This window comes from Pinus tabuliformis, chromosome 6 (assembly GCF_031772625.1).
Source record: "Pinus tabuliformis cultivar Carrire ecotype Pingquan chromosome 6, CPIR1, whole genome shotgun sequence".
Lineage (NCBI taxonomy): Eukaryota > Viridiplantae > Streptophyta > Pinopsida > Pinales > Pinaceae > Pinus > Pinus tabuliformis.
Genome location: NC_142292.1, coordinates 1471174055 through 1471180910, shown reverse-complemented (window position 1 = coordinate 1471180910; position 6856 = coordinate 1471174055). Strand labels below are relative to the sequence as shown.

The 6856-nt window shown below is 38.1% G+C and overlaps 1 pseudogene; it reads right to left on the bottom strand.

Moving 5' to 3' along the window:
• Positions 1 to 599: 599 nt before the first annotated feature.
• Positions 600 to 1928, bottom strand: LOC149264194 (transcription factor MYB8 pseudogene; annotated as a pseudogene).
• Between the last annotated feature and the right edge of the window lie 4928 nt (positions 1929 to 6856).

Below are 6856 nucleotides of genomic sequence, written 5' to 3'. Positions count from 1 at the left end.
TGCATTTCTAAGCCTTCTTTTCTTTGCTTATATTATAGGCCAAAGTATTATATAAAAATAAAAAAATTTAAATATGCAATAGCGAAAACTATAGACTATCTCTATGTCAGGTTCCAATCTTCAATGCTGAGGCGGTGAAATCATAAACTTCCATAGTGAGATAGTGAGATAGAAATATTAAGGGATCGACAACCATGACGATAGCTAGGTTGGATTTAGCCTTTCCGTCCACAACCAAACACATAAAACGAGCATTCTAATGAAAAATTTAATTGACTTCACAGTTCTTACTAATATGTTTTATTAATATGACTACAATAAAAATGTATATATACAGAGCTATCATCTTCAAGTACACTGTAATTGTTTATTGACTGTACTAGCTACGGTACATGATGTGTTTCTCCCTGCTTGTTAATAACTAAATTTTAACTCTTAACAAATTACAAGTGAAGGCATACCTACAAGTATCCTTTAAAGATTTCAGAAGCATGTTTCCACTCGTTCAGTAGCCTAGCTTCGTTGTTGAGTATTGGCCTTGGGTACCATAAGCCACCAACCTAAACTTAACCTTAAACATTGTAGTCGCTGAATACTTTCTAATTTGCTACCCCATTCATGTACAATAAAACATTGATTTCGGTTTTGTGCTCCGAATCATCGGATGTGATGGAATTTGTATTTTCCTTAACATTACACAATTTAAAGGCGTCATCTGAATCGCAATAATTAGTACAGCCATTAACGTTGCAATGGTTTTCAGGGAGATTATCCTCTGCCATCACAAAGGAAACGCGCCCCACATCGTCGTGCGGGATGGAACTTGCATCTTCTGTAACGTTAAACAATTTGAAGGTTTCATCTGACCTGCAATTACTACGGCCATAACCGTTGCAAAGCTTTGATCTTACCATTTCAGAGTATCTGACCGCCGCTGTTATTCTTACGGGGATCGTTTTGAGCACATGATTGTCTCCGGATTTTGAGTTTGTCTCCACATTTTGCGCTCTCGATTTGGGTCGACAATTCTTTATTGAGAGCAGCCTCTTGCTCATACGAGTGTTCCAGTAATTCTTGATTTCATTGTCTGTTCGTCCAGGCAGTCGTCCTGCTATCAGCGACCACCTGCATGCATCCCCACATATACACATATCAGCCGCACACAAACTGATATGGGTGACACCTGCAATCCAATAAATCATTCATTGTATCCAATAAATCATTCATTATGTTGAGAGGTGTTCAGTTCAGTGTGCAGTGATGTTGTAGTATATAGTATATTTAAAAGTTGAAAATCCCCCTGCTAAGTCATCCCCGTGACTAATAAGATCTCAAACACAGATACCATTAAACATCATCGCTTCTCTCCCTATAACACAGATACCATTAAACATCATCGCTTCTCTCCCTATAACACAGATACCTTCTCTCCCTATTTTATTGATATGTTATCATCCTAACAAAGTGATTGTGACATTTTCTAAATCTCATACTAATTCATCCCACGACTTCTCTCCCCATTTTATTGATATTTTATCATCCTAACAAGGTGATTGTGATTTTTTCACATACCGGTTGCCAAGAAGGCGATGCATCCGAATTATGAGCTCCTCCTCATCAGGAGAAATGTTTCCGCGTTTAATGTCGGGACGAAGATAGTTCATCCAACGTAATCTACAACTCTTTCCACACCTCTTAAGACCTGCAAACCAAACTCTCTCCAGTTATTGAACCTCTGAATACACATTTTACGTCAGCATTTATAAATTGCTTTTAGAGCTTTGCATTGATTCACCTGCTCTTCGTGGGAGGTCTCTCCATCCACCATCGCCATGAATCCGAATGTATTCGGAGAGAATCATATCCTCCTTTCTGGTCCATGCTCCGCGGTTGAGCCCTTGTTTTGAGCAGCAAGGAGATCTCCCCATCTTGAATTTTCTTGACCTGCAACTACACGGCTGATGATATCTTCGGGGGGTCGACGAGTATATATAAAGTTTAAACGGCAATTAGATTCTCCCAGCTCAAAATCATTAGTGCAGCAGCAAGGAGATCTCCCCATCTTGGATTTTCTTGGCCTGCAACTACACGGCTGATGATATCTTCGCGGGGTCGACGAGTATATATAAAGTTTAAACGGCAATTAGATTCTCCCAGCTCAAAATCATTAGTGCAGTAAATCTTTAGCGAGTAATACCATGTGACCATATCAATAATCCAGATTAGGATTGTGAAATTTCGACAGTTAAATTTCTCACTCTATTACCAAGCACAAAATTGTTAATGTATTCTGCAGTAACAGCAGGTTTTCTAGCGGAAATTGAATGACTTTTTCTCCAGACATACCTGACAGTGTAGCAGCTTTCCAGGTAAATGGTTTTAATTTTTTTAGCAATAACATCTCTTTGGAATAGTGATTTATTTCTCCCCATTTCTCTGATTACTACTATCCGGACATATCAATGGAGATAAGATTTTAATAATATTTTTAAATAAGTTCGATAATTTATTTCCATATAATGAAAATATATAATCATAAAATTGGAGAATATGTTGTTCCCTAAGAAGACAAGATCCACTCAAAAGGAAACCTAAGAAGCCAAAATCTACTCACAAGGAAATCAGAAAGACTTTTTAAATAGATAGATCTTAAAATACATAAAACGCCTTACAATTTTGTACATTTCCTTTGGAATCACAAACCAGGGACAATATCATGGAGTGACATATTAAAAAATAGGGTTTATGTAAGATCCTAGTCAATGAAATAATCCATAGAAATGGCAGATTTAGGTGTTTTAATAAAAATATTTTCAACAATCAAAATATTAAACACAAAAGGGATTTGGAAAAATGTAGCCTTTATTTTAATGTAGTTCTTATTTTAATTAATACATAGAAATGAGGCATGCCTAAATACAAGAAAAATAATGGAGCCCCTCTCTCGGCATACATGATTGCTCAATGCACAAGAAGTAGAGACACTGAAGCACAATTGTGGACCTTGGATGGATCCACACAAACCACACCCAGGGGGTTTTCATCTCGGGGATCAAATTGGAACTGGCCTTGCCAAGTTATCGACAAAACACAATAAGATGACAAACTCTAGATGATGATTCTCGACAAAACACAATAAGATGACAAACTCTAGATGCTCCCACTGTGAGGCTCCTATCCCCTTTTATAGGCTTGATGGGCTCTCTAGAACCTTTATATTATTGTTTTCCCTCGAAAAATGAAGGCAAATACCATGGGGAAATACCACAGTAAATACCATGGGCATATTCCGTCAACTTTGACCATATCAAGAAAAGGGAATATTACAAATCCTCCTGCCCAAAGATTGTTTGCCCTCAAGCAATCCAATTCTATCCACAACAAAAGCATCTATATATTGATACCAGGGTCCCATACAAACCAACGTGTTATCCCATGCCTCCATGCTAAATGATCCTGAATGGATCCTTCGATACCTGGATCCCAAACAGTCCTTGGGCCAATCTTACCCTCAATAGATTCATCTGGATCCCAATGCCATCTAAGTCCTGGGACCTGTGGGTTATGATACCATCTCAGCCCTCCATCACTGGTTGTGCCTAGGGGCCCAAGCTCCAATATTCTCTTGGATAAGGGTATCCTCCTAGGAATCATACCATCAATAGAGTTCCAACTCATAGTCTCTTGCCAATCCATCCTGGGAAGGATCTAATGCATGAATCATTGCACATTGAATAAGTCTACTATGTTGATGTTTTCTGATGCTCAACTCATGCTCCTCCACCCAATCACCCAACATGATCCATTTGGAGAATTCTTCCCTGCTCTCCCTAATGTATAAATTTGGGTTAGTAGTGTCGCAAGCCTTATCTATTTACTCATGTAGAGGGTTGCTCTCGAACTCCCAACTATATTCCTCCTGATGCATTATGGGGGGCTTCAGATGTTCCTCTACACTAGACAACTTGGCGGCTGACTCGACACATACCCCTATGACTTCCTCAATTTTTATGTTCTCATGTAAGATAGTGTCTCGGGTTGTCTAGGATCTTTGCTTCAACATGATAAGATTTGTCTTAAAATGCATGATCTCTCCCTAGAAGTCCTCTACTAGAAATTTTGGTGCCCTGTTGAATGTCTCTGTATCTATCTGCACTAGATGCCCCACAACCACAACTTCAACATGACTCTTTGACTGGTTCTCTAAGAATGATTCAACCTGCACATTATGTTTGTCATGCTCTGCCTCATGATCATGCTCATCATGCTGGTTCACAAATGCTGGCTCCTCACTCAAGTTTCCCTGGCCTCCTCCATCTGTGAAGATAATTTGTTATTCATCCCCTCCAGTTTTCAAACATAGATGCATTGGTGGACTGCTATCTATACTTGATTTCTCATATTCTTTATGTACATCCCCTTAGAGACCTATGGACTCAGTTGTATAGGAGTCTACTTTATCAATACCATTAGGTAGAATTTCCTCATGCACTTCTGATTTCTTCTCATCTTTCAAGTCTCCATGAATAATATCACACTATTGCTCACCCCCCTGGAAGATCAATAGACCCAACTACCGAAGACTCTCCATGATTTGAAGGAACCTCCTCCTGTTCTGTCCTTGTTGCCTCCTTCCTATCACCTGGACATGAATGGTTAAGTACCCAAGGTCACTTGTAGATAAAGCACAGTCCCCTCCTTCTTAGTTCATTCTTGTTGTAGGTTTTACCACCGATTTCCTTGCTTCCTACATCAATCATTTAAAGCTCCCTCTTAGTCAACACCCTTCTGAGTAATTTTATGTTTTGCATGGCCAACTTCTCCACTATATCATAGGCGGTTGGTGATACAATTAGTTCCTTCCACCAAATGGTCAATAGTTTGGATCTTAGTATCTTGCAAATGTCAGCATTGCCTTCTACGAACATGGACACAATATTTTTCATGATTGTTTTGACACGATCTAGATGAGATGATGTAATGTTCGTGTAAAAGTTCTAGAACACTTAAAAGATTAAGTCATCACATTCCAGATTCAACATGAATGTACCAAAGCTAAAATCTTCCGTGAGTTCTAAGATTATGTGTCGCTTCAGGTAAGGTAGGAAGCATGATGTTGTTCAACCCCTGAAGGGATTCTACTCTCAACTGCAATATATTTCACATGATATCATTATTGTAAGGCAGTAGAGGTGATGTTAAAACTATGATCCAGCTGAGACAAGAGGAAATTGTGAGCCTGACCTCTTCACAAGGATGCTCCCAAAGTTTGGGTTGTATCAGCGCAAGCATGGATGACTTGAGAGCCCACCTGAGTTTCTTCCATTTTGGCTGCCCTACCCCAGACAGAATGTGTCTAATTTCTCCAAATTATGAAGGTATATGATTGAATCTATTCATTGCAATTAAAATCAAATTGTGAAGAGATTATCCCCTCTTCCCTGTCCTTCCTTTACTTCCCTTGGGTGCTTCTTCTGCAGAATGACATGGACCATCTTCAAGAATGGTTTGTTGCTTTGACCATTATTTTGGTCTAATGATGTATTGTTGCGTAAATGAGCATATATTCTCACTATTTCATCAAGAAGTTTATGGGTTTTTCCCAAGGTTTCTTAAAGACGATCCATCTTCTCCCATACCAAATCAAGAAAATATGCAAGAATACACTGATTTTTCATATGGATATTTTGTCAATCATGTTTTCCCAAATATTTTCAACAAATTTGACCCAAAGATACTATAGCCACAAACTTAGAAATGATTCTCCCTTAACTCTATTTTTTCTTCTCCAAAAACCTTATGTCTCCAAATAAATATTGAACCCAAACTAAAAAGGAATAAAATCAAACTCGTTTTTACAATAAAAACAAAAAACTATATTCCAAATCATACTTCATTTCTTCTCTCTTTCTCCTTTTTTCTCTTCCACTTTTTTTGTTTTTGTTTTGAATAAATGGAATAAAGTCTCCATGAAAATCAAATATTAGAAACCATGGATGGATCCATGGCAATAAAATTACATTATTTCGACAACTTACATATCCAAAACTAGCCAATATCTTAGACAAATTCAGAGCAACAACAAAGCTATAGGTTTTAACCCTGTACATAAATTATGTGCAAACGAATTCTTAAAAACAGAAAATATACAATGATGAGAAACACAAAACAAATACACAATGATTTTCACATGGATCCCAAAACTCGGAATACGAGATTGATTTTTCATTATGTTCATTTCAATGTTACAATACATATATGTACATGTCGAAGAATTCATAAACCCCAATCCTTTAACCCTGGATTATTACATAACCCTAGTTCCCTTGACCATATCTACAAAATACCATGGGCAGGAAACCATCATGACCAAAACCATGTGTGAAACCCATGCACAAAACCATAGGTAGGTTCGCCCACCTAATATAGGGTCTAAAAATAAATTCCTGGGTTGTTGCCCTGGACCCTGTACAGGAGGGATACCGCCCCCCTACAACCCCCCGACAGGGTGTCATGGAAAGAATATAACACACACCCAACAAAAGCTTCCTTAGCTTCAAATTCTGAATAGTTATATTGAAAATCTATGGATACATCCCACATAAAATCTAATGTCTTCTCACAAACTGGTGTAACATTTAGAGTCCCATGGCAATCAATAAACCATGAATGCAGTGGTAATTTCAATCTTCTACAACCAAAACCCTAAAAGTTCGTCATCTGATGGACTAGCAACTAGTTCCGCCAAAATTACCCTGAAATTCCATTAGGGTTTCAGTGGGATCACATACAAGTATCCATCTCCCTCGACTTCATGATCGGGGTTGCTAACAAAAAAAATAATACCTGAAAACTG